This window comes from Chlorocebus sabaeus, chromosome 16, assembly GCF_047675955.1.
Source record: "Chlorocebus sabaeus isolate Y175 chromosome 16, mChlSab1.0.hap1, whole genome shotgun sequence".
In the NCBI taxonomy this organism is placed as follows: domain Eukaryota; kingdom Metazoa; phylum Chordata; class Mammalia; order Primates; family Cercopithecidae; genus Chlorocebus; species Chlorocebus sabaeus.
The window spans coordinates 60869759-60890403 of record NC_132919.1 but is presented as its reverse complement, the minus strand read 5'-3'; the positions used below and the strand labels follow the sequence as shown (position 1 = coordinate 60890403).

Sequence of the window (20645 nt, the reverse complement as noted above, 5' to 3'; positions counted from 1 at the left end):
TGAACAACTGAGCAAACAAAAACAACCTCATAAAAAAATGGGCAAAAGGGCTGGGCACAGTGGCTCACGCCTGGAATCCCAGCACTTTGGAAGGCCAAGACGGGTGGCTCATGAGGTCAGGAGATTGAAACCATCCTGGCTAACACAGTGAAACCCCGTCTCTACTAAAAATACAAAAAAAAAAAAAAAATTAGCCAGGTGTGGTGGCGGGCGCCTGTAGTCCCAGCTACTCGGGAGGCTGAGGCAGGAGAATGGCATGAACCCGGGGGGACAGAGCTTGCAGTGAGCCAAGATCGCGCCACTGCACTCCAGCCTGGGCCACAGAGCGAGACTCCGTCTCAAAAAAAAAAAAATGGGCAAAAGACATGACCAGACATTTCTCAAAAGAAGACATACAAGTGGCCAACAAACATATGAAAAAAATGCTCCATATTACTAATCAGAGAAATCCACATCAAAACCACAATGAGATACCATCTCACACCAGCCAGAATGGCTATTACCAAAAAGTCAAAAAACAGATGTCGGTGAGGCTGCAGAGAAAAGAGAATGCTTATACACTGTTGGTGGGAATGCAAATTAATTCAGACACTGTGGAAAGCAGTTTGGAGATTTCTCAAAGAACTAAAAATGGAACTACCATTTGACTCAGCAATGCCATTACTGGGTATACAACCAAAAGAGACACATTCTACCAAAAAGAAACAGGTACATGAGTGCTCACTGCAGCACTATTCACAATAGCAAAAACATGGAATCAACCTAGGTGCCCATCAATGGTGTATTGCATAAAGAAAATGTGGTGCATATATACCATGGACTGCTATGCAGCCATAAAAAGGGCAAAATCATATCCTTTGTAGCAACATGGATACAGCTGGAGGCCATTAGCCCAAGCAAATACCACATGTTCTCATTTATAAGTGGGAGCTAAACATTGGGTACTCACGGACATAAAGATGGCAACAACAGACACTGGGAACTACTATAGGTGGGAGGGAGAAGAGAGTAGGGGTGGGAAAACTAACTGTTCGGTGCCATGCTCAGTAACTGGGTGACACGATCATTCGTACCACAAACTTCAGCATCACGCAATATACCCAGGAAACAGACCTGTACCTGTACTCACTGAATCTAAAATAAAAGTTGAAAAAAAATAAAATTGAAAAATAAATAGAAGACTATGCAAACTTTTAAGATAACATATATTATCTGCACTAAAAGTTTACTACTTTTCAAGAAAAATATTGAAAAAATAAAGAATAATTCACATTTAAGCAATGGGTAAAGAACTTGAATAGGCATTTCTTAAAAGAAGATACACAAAAGGCTAAAAGCACCTGAAAGTTATTTAACATCATTAGTCATTAAAAAATGCAAATCAAACACATTGAGGTACAACTACATACACAGTAGAATGGCAATAGTAATAATAATAATAATGATAATGATGAAAATAACAAGTGTTGATGAGAATGTGTCAAAATGTAAACTCTCTTAGATTGTTGATAAAAATGTAAAATGTTTGAGCTGTTGTAGAAAACACTTTGGAAGTTCTTCAAAGATAAGCATAGAATTCTTATATGATCCAGCAATTACACACCCAGGTAAATACTCCAAAGAACTGAAAATAGGTACTCAAACAAATACTTGTACACAATTTATCATAACAATAGCTAAAAGGTGGAAACAGTTCAAATGTACATCAACCGATAAATGGATAAGAAAATTGTTGTATAAAAATAAATAAAATAAAATGACCTAGAGTGTATCTAGTTTTCCAGAATCATCTACATCGAGACTGAATTACTTTGCCACTTCATTTTAATATAATATTCAAAATGTTTGAAAGCAATGAGTATGATGCCCATACAAAATGTGTCCTTTTTGTCAGTTGACAAAAATAAGGTGTCCAAGTTGGCTCTGTTGCTTTATAGTTGAATTTCCCATCACCCCAGACCCTAAAATCTACTCCCACCATCTTTTTCATTACATAAAGTTCCTTTGATCAACTATTTCAACTGTTGCCAGGTGGTAAGCAGTAGAGCATGTGGTTAACAGCATGGGCTATGAAGTTAAACCAACCTGGGTGGTGTGACCATGGGCAAATCATTTAACTTTCCTGGGTATTATTTTATAACATGTAGATAAAGTGGACAATAAAGATTAAATAGGACTGAGGTTTAGCAATGTAGGAGTGATGCTAGTTCAACATGGCAATGGATCAGAGAGTAGTGAGTCAGCACTGGAATGAAGACAAAGACCAGGTTCTTTATGCGTGAGAAAATGGGAAAAATAAAATGCAAGGCAAGAGTGATCAAAAGGAGAATTTGGTAGACTGAAATCTTGGAGGTGAACTAGGCAAGTAATGTTAGGTCTAAGGCATGGCTGCATTTTTGCATGGTCTAAAGTGGAAACAAGATATAACAGAAGTTACTTTACTATAGCTGAGCTTCTAAACTTGCAGGGTCAGACTGTTAGAAAAGACACCTACCAAAGCAGTCTTTTACAGTCAATTCTGGTTACTCTTTCTTATTCATCCTTCCACTTTAAGCCCGAAAGAACTATTTGCCTCAGTTTCTTTACTGGGGAAGCAATTTTCTTCCTGGCATGTCCCCAAGACTGGGGCGCTCTGCTACATTTTTTGCTTGTTTGAGACGGAGCCTTGCTCTGTCGCCCAGGCTGGAGTGCAGCAGTGTGATCTTGGCTTGCTGCAGCCTCTGCCTCCCGGGTTCACGCCATTCTCCTGCCTCAGCCTCCTGAGTAGCTGGGACTATGGGCACATGCCACCATGCCTGGCTAATTTCTGTATTTTTAGTTGAGACGGGGTTTCACCATATTGACCAGGCTGGTCTTGAACTCCTGACCTCGTGATTCACCTGCCTTGGCCTCCTAAAGTGCTGGGATTGCAGATGTGAGCCACCATACCCAGCCAGATTTTCTATTTTTAACAACAGCTGTAGTAAGATATAATTCACATATCGTAAAGTTCACGTTTTTAAACTGCACCATTCAGTGGTTTTTAGTATATTCATAGATCTGTACATTTATCACCAAGACAAAATTCTAGAATATTTTCATCACCTCAAAACAACAACAACAACAAAAACAACCCATCCCTATTAACAGTCACTTCCCATTCTCCCATTCTTTGAGCCACTGGCAACCGCTAATTTACTTTCTGTCTCCAGGGATTTTTCCATTCTGGGCATTTCACATAAATGGAATCATATAACATATGACCTTTCATGACCAGATTCTTTCACTTAGCATGTTTCCAATGTTCATCTGTGTTGTGGAGTGTATCAGTACTTCATTCCTTTTCCTAGTCAAATCCATTGTGTGGATATACCGCATTTTGTTTATCCACTCCTCAGTCAAACATTTGAGTTTTTTCCACTTTTGACTACTATGAATAATGCTGCTGTAAACATTCTTGTACAAGTTTCTTTGGGAAATATTTTTTCAGTTCTCGTGTGTGTGTACTAAGGAGTTGAAATGCTGAGTCATGTGGTAACTATGTTTAGCTTTTTGAGGAACTGCCAAACTATTTTCCAAAATGACTGCACCATTTTACAATCTCACCAGCAAAGTATGAAGGTTCTAATTTCTCCACATCCTTGCCAAAACTTTCGTCTGTCTTGTTGATTATATCCAGTCTAATGGGTACAAAGTGGTATCTCATTGTTGTTCTGATACATGATTTGTGATTATTTCCTTCGATTCTGTGGGTTGCTCTTTTACTTTCTTAGAAGTTTTCTTTAAAGGTTTTCATTTTGATGAAGTTCGGTTTATCTATTTTTTCCTTTGTCATTTGTGCTTTTAGTGTTATATCTAAGAATTCTTTGCCTAATTCTGAAATGTCATGAAAATTTACTTGCACGTTTTCTTCTAAGAGTTTCATAGCATTTTTCTCTGATACTGTTTCTTTTCTAAAAGTTTTATAGTTTTACCACTTATATTTAGGTCTGTGATTGACTTTGAGTTCATTTTTTGTGTATGTTGTGAGGTAGAGGTTGAACTTTCACTCTTTTGCATATGGATATCTAGTAGTCCCAGCACTATTTGTTGAATTTCCATATAAAGTTTAGGATCAGCGTGTCAATTTATACTAAAAAAGGCAGTTGGGATTTCGGTAGGATTCTGCTAAATCTGTAGGTCAATTAGGGTAATACTGGCATTTTAACAATGCTAAGTTTTCTGATCTGTAAATATGAATGCTTTTTCATTTATTTAGGTTTTAATTTTTCTCATTGATGTTTTGTAGTTTTCAAGATACATATTTTGCACTTTTTTTGTTAAACTGTATTCCTAAGTAATTATTTCATGCTATTTTAAATGAATTTGTTTTCTTAATTTCATTATCAGATTGTTTATTCCTAGTGTATTGGAATATAATTGATTTTTGTATATTGATCTTGTATCCTGCAACCTTAGTAGACTCTTATTTTTCAAATAGGTTTTTTTTTTTTGGTAGGATTCTTGAGAATTTTTCTTTACACAAGATTTTGTCATTTGAGGATAGAATTTTACTTCTTCCTTTCCAATCTGGATGACTTTTCTTTTCTTGCCAGACTTCCTAATTTCTGTCAATCTATTAGATAAAACATTTCATTAGTGTCTTATTTTTCATTTCCTAGGTTACTGACGATATGAGCAGTTCTTCATGTATTTGTGGGCTACTGATATTTACACCTCTGTAAAATGCTGTTTTGTCTTTGGCCAATTTTTTTTTTTTTTTCTGTTGTTGTTGAGGCAGGGTCTCACTCTGTCGCCTGAGCTGGAATGCTGTGGTGCAATCACAGCTCACTGCAGATTTGATCTTTCGGGCTCAAGCTATCCTGCTGCCTCAGCCTCCTGAGTGGCTAGGACCACAGGCATGCACCACCACACCTGACTGCTTTTTTAATTGTAGTAGAGATAAGGTCTCACTATGTTGCCCAGGCTGGTCTCAAACCTTTAGGCTCAAGTGATCCTAAAAGTTTTGGGATTATAAGCATAAGCCGCCACATCTGGCCTCAGCCAATTCTTTCAACAAGCTCTTCATTTCCGACACATGCCAAATTTCTATGGCGTGTGTCAGCAATGAAGAGCTTAATAAAAGAATATTATGCCAAGTTTCCATAACTACATCTATATCATCTATATATATCAATATATGGCTTTATGTGCTCTCTATTCAGTTCCTTTGGTCAGTCTATCTATACTTGTACCAGTACCAAACTACTAATGTCCATAGCTTTGTAACAAATTTTGATTTTGTATGTGGTAGGAGGCAAATACTTTTGACTTTTTCTTTTTCAGAATAATTTTGGCTGCTCTTGGGCTTTAGGCCAGGCACAGTGGCTCGCACCTGTAATCTCAGCACTTTGGGAGGCCGAAGTGGAAGGATTGCGTGAAGCCAGGAGTTCAAGGTCAGCCTGGACAACAAAGCAAGACCCCCGTCTCTACAAAAAATTGTAAAAATTTAGCTGGGCATGGTGGTGTGCAACTGTAGTCCCAGCTACTTGGGAGGCTGAGGTGGGAAAATCACTTAAGCCCAGGAGTTCAAGGCTGCAGTGAGCTATAATCGCACCACTGCACTCCAGTGTGGGTGACAGTGACACCCTGTCTTAAAAAATTAGATTTATTTTTGTCAGATAAATCCAATGAATTGCATTAAATCTATAGGTCAAATTGAGGACAATTGACATCTTTAAGATACTAAAGGTATTCAAGATATAGTGGGTATATCCCTCCATGATTTAGATCTTTGTTAATTTCTTTTAATACAGTTAAAAGTTCTCCAAATAGGACTTACACAGCTATTCTTAGATTCATTCCTATACACTTTCTATTTTGCTATGTTAGCAGAATAGTTTTTAAAATTATGTTTTCTGTTTCTTGCTGGATCATATATTTAGACAACTGCTAAACTATCTTATTTTTTCCAATAGTTTATTGATCCACTTAGGTTTTACGTATAGATTTTATGTATAGACAATCACATCATCAGTGAATAATATCAGGCTTCCTTCCCTCTTTCTAATTTGTATCCTATTTCTTTTTCTTGTCTAGCTGTGACCAATGGCATCTGTATTTCATTGTTGAACAGCAGCAGTGATAATGGACATCCTTTTCCTTTCCTGATTTTAAAGGGAATCCTTCTAACATTTCACCATAATAATGATGTTTGCTCTAAGTTTTTGATTAATATTCTTTATCGGGGTAAGGACACTTCCTCCTATTCCTAGCTTATTGAGATTATCACAGATATGAGTTGAATTTTACCAAATGCTTCTCTTTACCTGAGATGATCACATGGTTTTTCTCCTTTCAGTGTGGCAATGTGATGGATTATATTAATGGATTTCTAACATGAAATCAGCCTTGCATTCTTGCATTCAATCCAGCTTGGTTGAAATGTATAATCATTTTTATATACTGTTAGATTCTACTTCTAAATTTTGGTTAGGAATTTTACACTTAAAATTAAATGTAAGATTGGTATGTAATTTGCTTTTTACTGTTCCTGGCTGACTTTCATATCAAGACTACACTGGCTTTAGAATAAATGGGGGATATTCCCTCTTTATTTTCCCGTCACAAATTTTGTTTATTATTGGAGTTATCTATTCCTTGAATGTTTGGTTAAGAACTTGACCAAAATCATTTGAGTCTGATATTTTCTTTAATAAAACATTTAAAACTAAATGCCATATTTATTTAATTTCTACAGGACTATTGGAGTTTTCTATTTCTTCTTTCATTTAATAACATTTTCTAAAAATGTTTCCATCTTATCCAGATTTTCAATTTTACTGGCATAAAGTTATTCATTATTTTATCTTTTCTATGTCTTTGACTCAATCAGCAGTCATTTTTCCTATTTCCTCCTTTGCCTATTTGTTTCTTCTCCCTATTTTTCTGATCAGTCTTCTAAAAAGTTTATATTTTACTATTCTTTTCAAAGGATCAAACTTTGCATTGACCGAATTACTGACTTTTAAATAAAACCTCTAACTCCTTTGGCATCTATGTCATTATTCCCTCCTGGTTCTCCAGGGACCTCTCTGACAATTGCTTATTGATCTGTAGCTGATTTTAAATAATCGCCCCATGCCATCTGCCCTTTCCTTACCATAGCAACCTCTCCCTTTTTAATCCATTCTGATGGCAAATCATCTTTTTGTTGATATGACTTCCAACTCCATCTCTAGCCTCTACGGTCTTGGTACCCAGATCCAGACACCTCTCTGTGATGTCCCAAAGGCACTCAACTAACTGAACTCAGTCATTTTTCCTTGAATCTGTTCCTCCTCATCTTAGTTAGTGGCACTTACATTTAGACACCCAAATAAGAAACTTAGTAGAATTTCTTAGACTCCCTCTCTCTTGCTCTTGACAGTTCTGCCAGCTTTTACTTCTAGATTTTCACCTTTCTCTCCGGAATTTTTCCAATAGACTTCTCACTTACTGTCCTATTCACTCTAGATATTTCATTTTTGCTGTCTGATATAGATCCAGCACAACCCTTCAACTGGTATTCTATCTAAAGTATAAATATGATCATATCACTTCGTAATTTAAGAAGCAATTTTCTTTTTTTTTTTTTTTTTTTTTGAGATGGAGTTTCACTCTTGTTGCCCAGGCTAGAGTGCCATGGCACAATCTTGGCTCACTGAAACCTCCACCTCCCGGGTTCAAGCGATTCTCCTGCCTCAGCCTCCCAACTAGCTGGGATTACAGGCATGCACTACCACGCCCGGCTAGTTTTTTTGTATTTTTAGTAGAGACGGGGTTTCTCCACGTTGGTCAGGCCAGTCTCAGAACTACCGACCTCAGGTGATCTTCCTGCCTCGACCTCCCAAAGTGCTGGGATTACAGATGTAAGCCACTGCACCCAGCTTTTTAAGAAGCAATTTTCATTGCTTCTTAGCAAATACTAAAGTTCTAGTTCCTTAATGGGGCATGCTGAATGGTAATTCAGGGCCAGGACTTTACCTCTCCAGCTTCATGTTTCTCTACTTCCCATCCACACTTTATACCTCTGTGAACACCAGACTGTAGTTCCTTGAATATGCTATTTCATACCTTGTATTTTTGTCCCATCTTTTCTTTTTCATGAATATCATTCATTTCCTTGGTAGTATCTTAATCATTTTGCAATAATCATTTGAACATCATCTCCTCCAGGAAGTCTTTCACAAAACCTCAAGAAATCTCAGTTTGGGCCAAGTCACATTTCTCTATCAGTCTATACATAATTATTTTATTGCTCATTATATTATGTTAAAATTATCTATACAACTAGACTGACAACTCCTTAAGGGGAGGGGGAATATGTTATACGTGTTAACTCCAAGCACTGAGCACATAATAGGATGCAAATTTAGCTTCCTTGAGAGAACTGGATCATAGCCCACCCTTCTGCTCCAAGTCTATATCCTAACTGTTGCCTGACAGGCTCAGTGTGCGTCACAGGAAGGGAGCAGCAGCTGAAACTGAACAAAGGAACAGAGGAAAACAAAATGGGTAGCCTTGCCTCTTCCCTGCCTGTAGAAGAAGCTGGCAGCTTAAACCCTGGGCAAGAGTAGATTAGAAAGTTTGCTATCGAAAGTGCTTAATTTGAGAATGCAATATGGGACTTGGAAGGCAGAGTTTCTAGACAGGGGTAGTTCTTGCCATTTGTGTCCTAAAGGAAAGAGAGCCATTTTTGGCTTTGTAAGAAGAATCAGAAGCAGAGACTATAAGGGATCAAGGTTTCCAACAAACCAAGCTAGGGATCAGGGTCTGATTCAAATTCCAGCACGGATCTATGATGGGAACTGAGACCAAGGGCTCAGGTAGCAGCCTGGGGAATAAGGGCAAAGGTGAGCAGTAACTAGGGAAGATGCAGATCATGACTACAAGAGCTCCTCAGGGGTCAGTTCAGTCGAGGCCCAGCAGGTACTGAATGTGCAAGCTGCATTTCTATACTCTTGAAGCAGCAGTCCTCAAAAACCACCAGCTTGGGCCCAGCTGGCTTCAGTGACTGGGCCCAGTCTAAGCGCTCTAAATCATTCTCTCTTCAGTCTTCACCTCTCCAGTCCTCAGCTCCTTTGATTCGTTGCATGGAAATAGCCTGAATTAGGACCTGTATTTTCAAACACAAGGCTCAGGCCATTTTCTGAAAGCTCTGCTTGCTTTTGGCTTTTCACAGTGATTCTCTAAAACAGTGGCTCCCACCCAGGGGCCTTAGATTTAGGAGGTATCCCAGCATTATCAGAGGACCTGACAAAAAGCCTGTTAGAAGAGCTTGGGGCTCGTAAATAGAATCTCTGTGATCCTTTACTAAGTTCTTCAAACTGTTCAGTCTCTTCTAACTAGGCCTTGGCAGCACCACTGCGAAACCTTGCATCTTAGTCTAACACCCTCGCACTGGGGACGTACCTGACATACAGTCAGCAACTGGCCTTTTATTTCCTTTCAGACCAAACTCAGCACTGCAGGCTACCCTATCTATATCCCAATTACACTTTATTTTGATCCCATTTGGAATGGGGGGAGATTTAATCTTCATATGATTTGGGGGGGGGAAATTTGATTAAATCTAATGTCAGATTGATTTATTACAGCATTAGTGTAAATCTTTTAGATTTCACATGAGGAAAAATATCAATAAAAGGATGACAGTACAAGACAAAAAATAAAACAAGAAACCCGAATCTTGAGAAATAATTTTGTAAAGCATTTAAATGTCTGTTAATGGGCTATAGCATTTAAAAGTATTTCTCAGAACAGCATTAGAATGAATAAAGAAAGTAGAAAAGATGATGCCAGAGTAACAGGAGAAAAACGCTTTTGAGTTTTTTCTACTGAATCAGCCACCAGGATCTTGTGGCTCAGGAATCTGATTGAAAAGCTCCCTGGTTGCTTCTGATAATCAGCTTTAGCTGAGGAACCACTGTTACAGCTAATGAGGACAAAACAGAGGACACTTTCCTAATAAAAGCATAAGGACAATAATTGATACAAAACACATGATTTCTGCTAACCACTTCTGCCATATTATCTAGTGTCTATGAAAATTTTTTCTCTGAAAAGAACCCAACCAGTTGAGATTGTCTATTCCAAATAAATGAATATCATCAACTTTAATAACCCCTAAAGAGTTTCTATAGTAGCACAGAACAAAGATAATAACCATCAAGATCGAGCTAATCAAGACTGCTTAGTGTGCTTAAACTGGCTTACTTTAATGGTTTTTAATGCAGTAAAAACCAAACAGCTCAGCTCTAAGGAGTCAGACAGCATTGCTACAAGAATATTTAATTATGTGGTCCTCCTAAAAAAAACCCAAATAAAATACAATGAAATATATTGTTTAATCACAAAAGCAATTAAAATACATAAATACAACTTTCACTGAGTCCGCAACTCTCGGCATGTAATTATTTATCTAATTCAAGTCATGCAGCTAGGTGCTGGAATTAACTTCTCTGAACTAAATACAAAAATGGAAAGTCATTTTGGGATTTGATCCTCATTCATTTTCAACCAAATATCCAAATTCATTTCAAATTCACACAAGAACTGCCGCAGCTTTACCTAAATCAGTTTTCTACAAGTTAAACAGCGCTCCTACACTCAGATGTGATTGTGGAACTACTTTGATCTTTATTCCCAAATTTATTGCTCCGTGTAATCCATGACAAAATATAATGTGATTTACTATATCTCTATATGACAGCCCAGCAGCTGACAGAACTTAATAATTTAGCATAAGAAAAAAACCTTCTGGGACCAAAATACACAGATCGTAATGGGGACTCTTTAGTATCAGTTTACAATGAAGCCTATACAAGCTGATCCTAAGAACTTCAAAACAATTCTTTTTTTCATCATGCATTTAATGAAGGAGATTTTTATTCCTTAAACATGCTTTGTAGCTGCAAGCAAGTTATTCTGGAACATTTTGTTTTTGTTCTCATTAAAACAATGCAGAACTAGTTACATACTGATGTCCTTTTCTCAAAGAAAAGTACTAAATTTCTCCATTTTCAAGTAAGTGAAGAAATACATCATACGGGAAGCTAAACACTCTTAAAAAAGTAAATTTACGTTGTGTTACGTTACATAAAAAGCAGAGATCAGATAATTAGGTACTGTATAGAGAACCATCGGAATTAGGTGAAATCAAGACCTGTCTCTGAAGCTGCTAGAGCTGAATTTTCTCTGACCTGCACATGTACCCCTGAACTTAAAAGTTCAAAAAAAGGAATAGAGGCTATATACGAAAAGAAGGTACTATTAAGTCAGATCTTGTGGCTGGCACTGATATTTTTTAGTAGTGGCTATTTAAAAAAATTATTTCATGGAGGAAATTACCTACACCAATGATTATATAACTTCCTTAGTAATCTAGAAGGTACTGTTAATTCATTTTTAATAATTAAGAAAATACACGATTGAACGCCTCTTTTTAGCTGGACAGCGTAGTGGGCACTGAGGATGTAGCCATGTCCAAATCAAAGCTCCTGTCTACAGAAAGCTTACCCTGCACTGGTAGGGGGCGAGGGAGGGGGCACACATTAGTACATAGAGACCATAACAGAGTAACAGAGGGATGCATGTAATATGAAATAATAACCCAGAGTAGGAGAGTGGAGAGTGAAGGTAGCTTATTTCTTTTTAGCACTGAATAATATTCCATCGTTTGGGCTGTACAGTTTATTTATCCATTCATTTATTCAGAAAACCAGATACCACGTGTTCTCACTTATAAGTGGGAGCTGAATGATGAGAACACATGGACCCATGAGGGGAAACAACACACACTGGGGCCTGTTGGAAGGTGGGGAGTGGGAAAAGGGAGAGCATCAGGAAGAACAGCTAATGGATGCTGGGCTTAATACCCAGGCGATGGGATGACCTGTGCAGCAAACCACCATGGCACATGTTTACATACGTAACAAACCTGCACGTCCTCACGTCCTGCACATGTAGCCCTGAACTTAAAATAAAAGTTGGAAAAAACAAAAAATAAAAACTAAAAATGTGTTCCTCTAATTCCTACAAGAACTCACACTTTATCTCATATATTCTCTCTCTTTCTCTCTCTGCCCTTGAGGCAATAGGTGGCAAACTTACCTGGATCTGCTTTGCTAATACTTTGAACATAGACACATTTTCCTTCATTCCTCATCCTTACTTTGTTCATCATTTATGAAAACTGAATCTAAAATTGAGATAAATCTGTACCCTCTGGTTTGTTAATATATTCTTCTGTTCTACAGAAAAATAGCATTTGTGTATTCTTGGAAAAGTTCTTCTGGAAAGGATAATTTTTGACTGTTGTACAATAATCCTAACTTCATTACCTTTCTCTTATTCCTTCAGTTTGACCTATATCTCATTCTCTGTGAGTGCCCGCATTCTACTCTCCATAGCTACTAAGCAATGATTATGGAAAAGAACTATTCTTGAAACAAAAAGAATGATAGTTCTCTTGAATAATTCAGATATCCTCCTTCCGCTGAAACGTTTGTCTATTCAATATTTATTAAATGTCTGCTATATTCTAGGTACTCTTCCAGGCACTGGGGATACAGCAGTGAACAAAATGGGCAAAATTTCTGTTGTCATAGAAGTTACACTCCAATGGGGAGTAATAAAAAGCTGTATTGGCATGTATAGTCTTCTGTTGTAGGGTAAACTCACTTAAGGCCATATTCCATTGTTTTAATCTTTGTACGCCTCCCCATGACAAAGTGTTTTGCAAACCGTAGAAAAAGGATAAATATTCATTAAAAGAACAGATAAATCATCTGCTTCATAGGTTCAATCTTTCTCTTTCCACTGGCTCATTTCCTTTGCCAAATCTGAAGACAGAATAAGCTACTTCTCAAGCTGCTTTCTCCTTTCCTTTCCTTCCCTCTATAATGCATTTAAAGGTTGGTCTGTGCCTACAATTTCTACTCTCTACTTTCTCCACACCCCACCACTGTACTGAAATTGGTGTACTGAGGGTCACCAATTATCTACAGGAAACTCCCCCCGTCCCCCCCTGCAAAACTCTCAACTTCTCTAATTTCAGGAAAATATTTCCCATTGCCTACTAGAAAGCTCCAAATGGGTATTCTGATGGCATTAAGCATGTGAACTCCATCATTTTCTCCTTCGAATGTGCCTTTCCTCCATGCTCCCTCTCTAGGTTAATGGATGGCATGACGATCTTGGGCATCCTCCTCAAGCCTCCCTTTCCTTTCCACCCACACCTAGCCAGGAATCGCACATGCGGCTTCTACCATCTCCCCTTCCACCACCACTGCCCTAGTCCAAAACCTGTGCCACTTCCCAAGACAACTGAAATAGTCTTTCAACCAGTATTCCCTTTCAACAATAACAGTGGTCACTTAGAATGTAAGATCCACAAAGGTTGGGACTGTGATCTGTTTTGTTCATTGATATATTCCAAGTACACGGAACAGTATATGACACAAGGCAGGTATTCAGCAAACGTGTTGAAAGAATGAATGAACTAAGTGCTAGGCATATAAAGCCCTTTTATATATACTCTCTCATTTGATCACACAAAACCTATGAGGCTGGGATTGCCATCCTTATTTTATAGATGGCAACACTGTCACTTGGTAAGTTGTCCTAGTCAGAGAGCTAATAAGAGTGGGAGGTGGGATTTGAAGCCAGGTCAGTCAGTCTCACTCTGAAACACCAGCTCATAATCACACTACTAACTCTCTAAACCACTCAGATTCTTAAGAATTTGTTATTCTGATTAAAGGGGTAGCTACTGTTTAATGAATTCTTACTAAGTGCCAAGGCTTTGCATAATTACTTCACTAATTACAATTCTACAGGAGAGGTATTATCCCCATTTTACAATTATGTAACCTGAGGCTCAGGGAGTTGAAGCAACTTGTCAAAGAACAGTAAGCTATAAAGCAGGAATTCAGACTCCAAAAGTCTAGACTACCCCTGGTTCCTTACAAGTACTACACCAGAATTATCTCTCTAAAACTTACCATTTTGGCCAGGCACAGTGGCTCATGCCTATAATCCCAGCACTTCAGGAGGCAGAGGCGGGAGGATCACTTGAGGTCAGGAGTTCAAGACCAGCCTGGCCAACATGGCAAAACCCCTTTCCTACCAAAACTACAAAAATTAGCCAGGCATGGTGGTGCGCACCTGTAATCCCAGCTACTCGGGAGGCTGAGGCATGAGAATCGCTTGAACCCAGGAGGCAGAGGTTACAGTGAGCTAAGATCGTGCCACTGCACTCCAGCCTGGGCAACAGAGTGAGACTCTGTCTCAAAATAAATAAATAATAAAAAATAAAACTTATCATTTTATTCCACCCAAAAATCTTCAATGGTGCCTAGTCCACAAAAAATAAGGGCCCAACCCCCTGAGTAAGGCATTTAACACTGTTCACACTTTGCTAATTAGCTCTCATTCCTGTAGAGTTTGCCCTGGCCACACGGGGTCTGCCCTCTGAATGTTTTCTGGACCCCTATATCCTTCCTCCAGTTGCTCCCAACAGTTAGAAAGCCTTTGCCACTTGTTCCAGCCCATCCCAGAAGAACCAGTTAGAGTTACATCTCTTCCAAGCTTTCCCAGATTCCACACTGAGAATGATGAATTCTGCTTCCCCCTTGATTATGCGAGCACTGTGTACCTCTAATGATGGCTTCTGTAAGTTTGTCTTTAGCAGAGTTATGTAGATATGTTTGTCTTCCTTTATTAGACTATGAGTCCTCAGAAAACAGGAACCTTCTCTGAAACCCTTGTAAGGTTAGCACAGTTCTTTGTGCAAAATCAACCACTGCAGTCTGCTGAATGAACTGAGAGAATGGCCTGGGGCTCATCTGTTGCAGGTAGGATAAAACACCAACTCTGTATATGAGGGTATTTTTCTTTTGTACTCATTGATCATTACTTTAAAAATTAGCAAACAATACTTAAGCAATATAAACATTAAAATTTCTTCTATGTAGAAATCAGATACTAAATTCTATTTTTTAAAAAACCTCACTGAAGCAAGAAGATCCCTTGAGCTGAGGAATTCAAGGCTGCAGTGAGCTCTGATTAACCCTGACTCTAAAAGCAAAACAAAACAAAAATGCCGCAAACACCTCATCTACTTTGAAAATACCAGTTAAAGTAGAATATTGTAAAAATGTATATGTCTTTAATATTGGTGCCTTGGTCATTCATTATATTAATAATATCTTGGGTTGGGCATGGTGGCTCACGCCTGTAATCCCAGTACTTTGGGAAGCTGAGGTGGGTGGACTGCTTGAGTCCAGGAGTTCAAGAGCAGCCTTGGCAATATGGTAAAACCCCATCTCTACAAAAAAAAAAAAAAAGAAAAAGAAAAATTAGCTGGGCTTGGTGGTGCACACCTGCAGTCCCAGCCACCTGAGAGGCTGAAGTAGGAGGAACACCTGAGCCTGGGGGAAGTTGAGGATGGAGTGAACCGTGATTGTGCCACTGCACACCAGCCTGAGTGATGGAGTAAGACTCTGTCTCAAAAAAACCCCAAAAAACAGAAAAACCATCTTTGATAGCCATCATGGTATGTACCGTGATATTCATTTGGATATTAAGACTGATGATCAGTACCACTGATTTAATATTCTTCTATTCCCATTCCTTAGCTTCCACAAGAGTGACTGGTTCTGCTGGAGCAGCGTAACCATTTGGGGTCATACACTCGCCACCCAAGCCCAGACACAACTTTGTTGATATTCATTTGCAAAGAGATTGTTGAGATGTCCACTGATTATAATGTTAGCTTCTAGACATAGATGTGTCTTCTAGTACCTGGTACCAGCATCTAACCCTGGTTTATTTGTTACTGCTTGTTTGCTAGCTTATTCTTGCCTACTTAAACAGTTTGTTTACCATTTGGGAGGATAAAGATACCTGCTGATCTCTTAGGCTGTCATACCTACCTCACTAGCATGTTTGTTTATCCTATCTGCAAATTCAGCTTATGATTTTCCTTCACCAAAATGTCTTGCTTTTTCTGTATACTTGACTCCAAAGTCATGCTGACAGACGTGAGTCATATTTCCAGTTTCAAAATATCACTTGATTATAAAAATGTCCAGTAGCTTCATAACACACACCTGAACAGCTTAGAAAGGAAGACACGGCCAGTTCAAGGAAGGCTCATTGACTTTCTTCATTGAATCTGGTTAAGTTTGAAGAGGATTAAGTCATTTTTTAAGCCCAGTTGAAAGCTGGTTCAGTGCTTATGCTAGTCACCTCTTCTATCCAGTGATGAAAATCTTCTTTTGCCTGACAATCATATTTAATCTTGTTGTTGACCCTGATAAATCTGTGGAGGGACCCTCCATCAAGAGTATCATTGTGGTTCTAGTAGTGGGGGAGGCTGCACACGCATGCGAGGGTCTCTCAGGCTACTGGCTAAAGTGGACCAGTGGGAGATGCTGGCATCTTACTGGCATAGCGCCCCCTGGAGATGACTGGCGGGTATATGAGTGTGGGCCTCAGCCATTTGGTCCAGCTGAGTTTGCAGAGCTTCAAGGTCCCTTCTGGAATCCCACTGGTTTTCTACCACTGTGGTTCTCAAGAAAATGCCCCCAGCCCTCTACACTCCTTGGAGCTTTAGGAATTGTCAGCCTATGACCCTGATCAATGGAGAGTTACCTCCTGATCTCCTCTCCAGGTATTTAGTCATTTAAAAAAAACACATTATATATTCATAACTTCAAAAATTTGAAACCTATTATCTTCTCATAATTATCTGAGTGAAATATTCTTTATCTGAATTAGTGTATACTGGGGAGAAAGGCTAGTTGGCTGGCTGGTTTCTAAGAATACTCAAGCACCTTTTCTGAAATCATCAGTAAGATCCACCATGCATCATAATCTGATTCCCTATTTTGTGTACAAAAATTCAATGTTATGAGTACCCCTGTGTGGTTATTTTAAAAGACTGACTCACAGACTAAAGTTGTAGTAGACCTAGGTTCTAGGGATGTCTCCCTACTCTCCTATGTTCTACTCATTATTCAATTTCATTTAGATTTGCACATCACCTTGCTTGCATTCTAAACCAGCCTGATGACATGCTTAATATCTGTTATTTGTCACAAGCACTGATCTCCAGTACTGTAATCATAGAACAGAATTTGGAAAAATCCAAGAATTTTTACTGTCTCTTATTTAGAAAGGTTATAGTTAATTGCTTTAGAATCCAAAGCTACTGACATCCTTGAAGTGCTTTTCTGATGAACTACGTGACTACGGTTTTCAATTCACTAAAAAGTTAAGAGCAAATAAAATTCTACATGAAAATGCATTATGAATCAGAATTTGTTCTGGAATGCTTTAGTGAATCTTAATTTTTATTAATGACCACAGGCCTTCAGAATATTAAAACACACACAAAATCAACTAACTCATTTACTAGCCAAAGAGGCAGAAACCAAATGTTTGAATTTCCTCGACTGGTCAAAAGTATAATACACGTTTTACCCTAAATTAGACTCAAAAGTTGTTCCCTTCCACTTGGTTTAAAAGGTTTAAGTATATGATAATGTAGTATTCAATTCTCTAGTGTTACTTCCCTTTTATTTTGAGGTGAAACTAAGAGAAAATATTTTCTAGGCAAAAAATTTCCTGAATAAGGTGTATTTTCTTTCCCCTCCACTTCTGAAACAAATCTGTGGCTCTCAACAGAAGGTCTTTAAGAATATCTACCAATAGAAACACTTTCCTCTTGACAGCTTAGACAACAAGCTTCCAATGCTGGGATAGGGAGCTGGGAATGTAAGCTGGCACCGGATCCTCTACCTTACCCACATACATCTCATTGTTGGTTATACCTCATGTCGGTCTCCCACTCAATTCTGGGGCTTCAGGGTCAACAATTCAGGGTTTTGGTGAAATCAAGGGGTCACAGGCCAAGAAACTGTATTTCATTCTGGATGCAGTGGGATGAGGAAGAGGTCTGTGAACAGGGAATAAAATGAATAGAAGTCCACTTGGGAAGATGAATCCTCTGGAACTGTGGAGAATGAACCAGAAGAGCAGAGGAGATAACTGTGGCCAGAAGAGCACTGCTGCCGTTAGCCAAGGGCTTTTGTTTAAAGTTCTAAAGCAACTACAGTTCTGAGGAGACAAAGCCAGTAAAATGGGGCTATCTCAGCCTGTGCCTCTTTCTGAAAGAGAAAGCCACATTGAGGCAAGTCAAACAACTGAACAAAAGGAAATAACTAAACAAAAAGGTAATAATCCTTTATGCATCATCCACCTTTCTGCCCTTCTACCATCGCTCACACACACACACACTGGCACCCACACACTGACACATTCACAAATAGATTTTCCTATAGTTGTTTTATGTTTAAAATTTTTTAAGTTTGGGTATATTTTTCAGACTGCAACTAGAAAAAATGCAAGATGATGTATTAAGAGATTTATATAAATTCCAGGTGAGTCATACACAATTCCTCAGAAACTGAGAATAATAAACTTGTCCTCTGAACATGAAATCAATTTCTCACATGTTCTTCTGCCTCTTGATAGACTCCTTTTCAATATTACTAACTGCCTTTTTTCCCACAGCCAACTCACTTTTAAAAACTGAGATAGAACTCATTTACCACAAAATACACATTTTAAGAGTATACATTTTAATGGTTTTTACTGTATATATAAAGTTGTACAACCATCACCATGATCTGATTCTGATTTTTTTCACTACCCCAAAAGGAAATCAATAGCCATCATTCCCCATTTCCCTCGACTGAAACTCTAATCCACTTTCTGTCTCTATGGATTTGCTTATTCTGAACATTTCATATAAATGTAATAATACAATATGTGGGCTTTTGTGTCTGGATTTTTTTATTCACATAGTATTTTCAAGGTTTATCTGTGTCATAGTATGTATCAGCAACTCATTACTTTTTACAGCTGAGTAATATTTCATTGTATGGATATACCACATTTTCTTTACCTATTCATCAGTGAATGGGAATTTGGGTTGTTTCCACTTTTTGGCTATTTATGAATCATGCTGCTTTGAACATTTGTGCACAAGTTTTAATGTAAACCTATGTTTTCAATTATCTTGGTATATCCCCTAGGAGAGGAAATGCTGGATTTTATAATTCTAAGTTTAATTTTTGAGAAACCATTAAACTGTTTTTCTAAAGTGGTTGGGCTGTTTTAAATCCCCATTATAAAATACAAAGATTCCAATGTGTATTCCTGTCTTTTCCAAAATTTGTTATTGTTTGTCTTTTTTAATATAACCATCCTAGGGGGTGTGAAGTAGTATCTCATTGTGGTTTTGGTTAGCATTTCCTTAATGACTAATGGTGCTGAGCATCAATGATGTTGATCTGCTTAATGGTCATTTGCATACATTCTTTGGAGAAATGTCTATTCAACTCCATTGTCCATTTGTCAGTTGGATTATATGTCTTTTTATTGTTGACTTGCAAAGTTCTTTATATAGTCTATTAGGTTTTTATCAGCTGGATGATTTTCTCCCATTCTGTGGGTTGTCTTCATTTTCCTTTTTTTTCTTTCTTCTTCTTTTTTTTTTTTTCTCTGTCACCCAGGCTGTAGTACACTGGTGCACTCACTATAATAACCTCCACCTCTTGGGCTTAAGCCATCCTCCAACTTCAGCCTCCTAAGTGGCTGGCACTACAGGCACACGCCACTATATCTGGATAATATTTCTAATTTTTGTAGGGATGGGGTTTCACCATGTTTCCTAGGCTGCTCTGAACTCCTGGGCTTAAGCAATCCTCCTGCCTTAGCCTCCCAAACTGTTGGGATTACAGGCATGAGCCACTGCACCCAGTCATCTTCATTTTCTTGATGTTGCTGTATTCTTCAGAGTACAAAAGTTTTTAATTTGGATGAAGTCCAATTTACCTCTTTTTTCTTTTATCACTTCTGCTTTTGTTGTGATATTTAAAAAATCATTGTCTTTTCCAAGGTCATAAACATTTTCTGGTATGTTTTATACTTTTATTAAGTTTTATAATTTTAGTTCTTACATTTAGGTCTCATAGGTTGCTATTGACAGGTTATCTCAGTTTGTGTTTATTTGAGAATATTTTCAGTTTAAAAGGACATTACTGGAAGTAGAATTCTTGGTTAACGGTCTTTTTCTTTAAAGGCTTTTAGTATTTCATTCCACTGCTTTCTGACCTTCATGGTTTCCAAAGAGAAATTAGCTGTTAATCTTTATTTCTTTAGACACAATATTTCAGTTCTTTGAACATATTTCAAGTAACTTATTTAAAGTCTTCTTTTATTAAATCCAACAACTGTGCTTCCTCAGGAATAGTTTCTATTATTTTTCCCCCACCCATGGGAAATAAAGTGTGCCCATGCCACACTTTGTTTCTTTGCATGTTTCATAATTATTGTGCAGAAAACTGGACATTTTGAATATTTTAGTATGACAACTCTGGAAATCGGATTCTCTTCCTTCCCCCAGGGTTTGCTGTTGTTGATGGGGATTTTTGTTGTAATAGTGGTGGTGATAGTGTTTATTTAGTGACTTTTCTGAACAAATGCTGTAAAGTCTGTGTTCTTTGTCATGTGTGGCAGCTGAAGTTTCTGCTTGGCTAGTTAGTGGTCAGCAAATGATTGGGTAGAGGTTTCTT

General features: G+C 38.1%; 1 protein-coding gene across 13 annotated transcripts in view; it reads right to left on the bottom strand.

The window, feature by feature from the left end:
• The window catches only part of CEP112 (centrosomal protein 112), a 549518-nt gene that overhangs the window by 145992 nt on the left and 382881 nt on the right, over positions 1 to 20645 (bottom strand). The gene's annotated exons all lie outside the window — the stretch shown is intronic.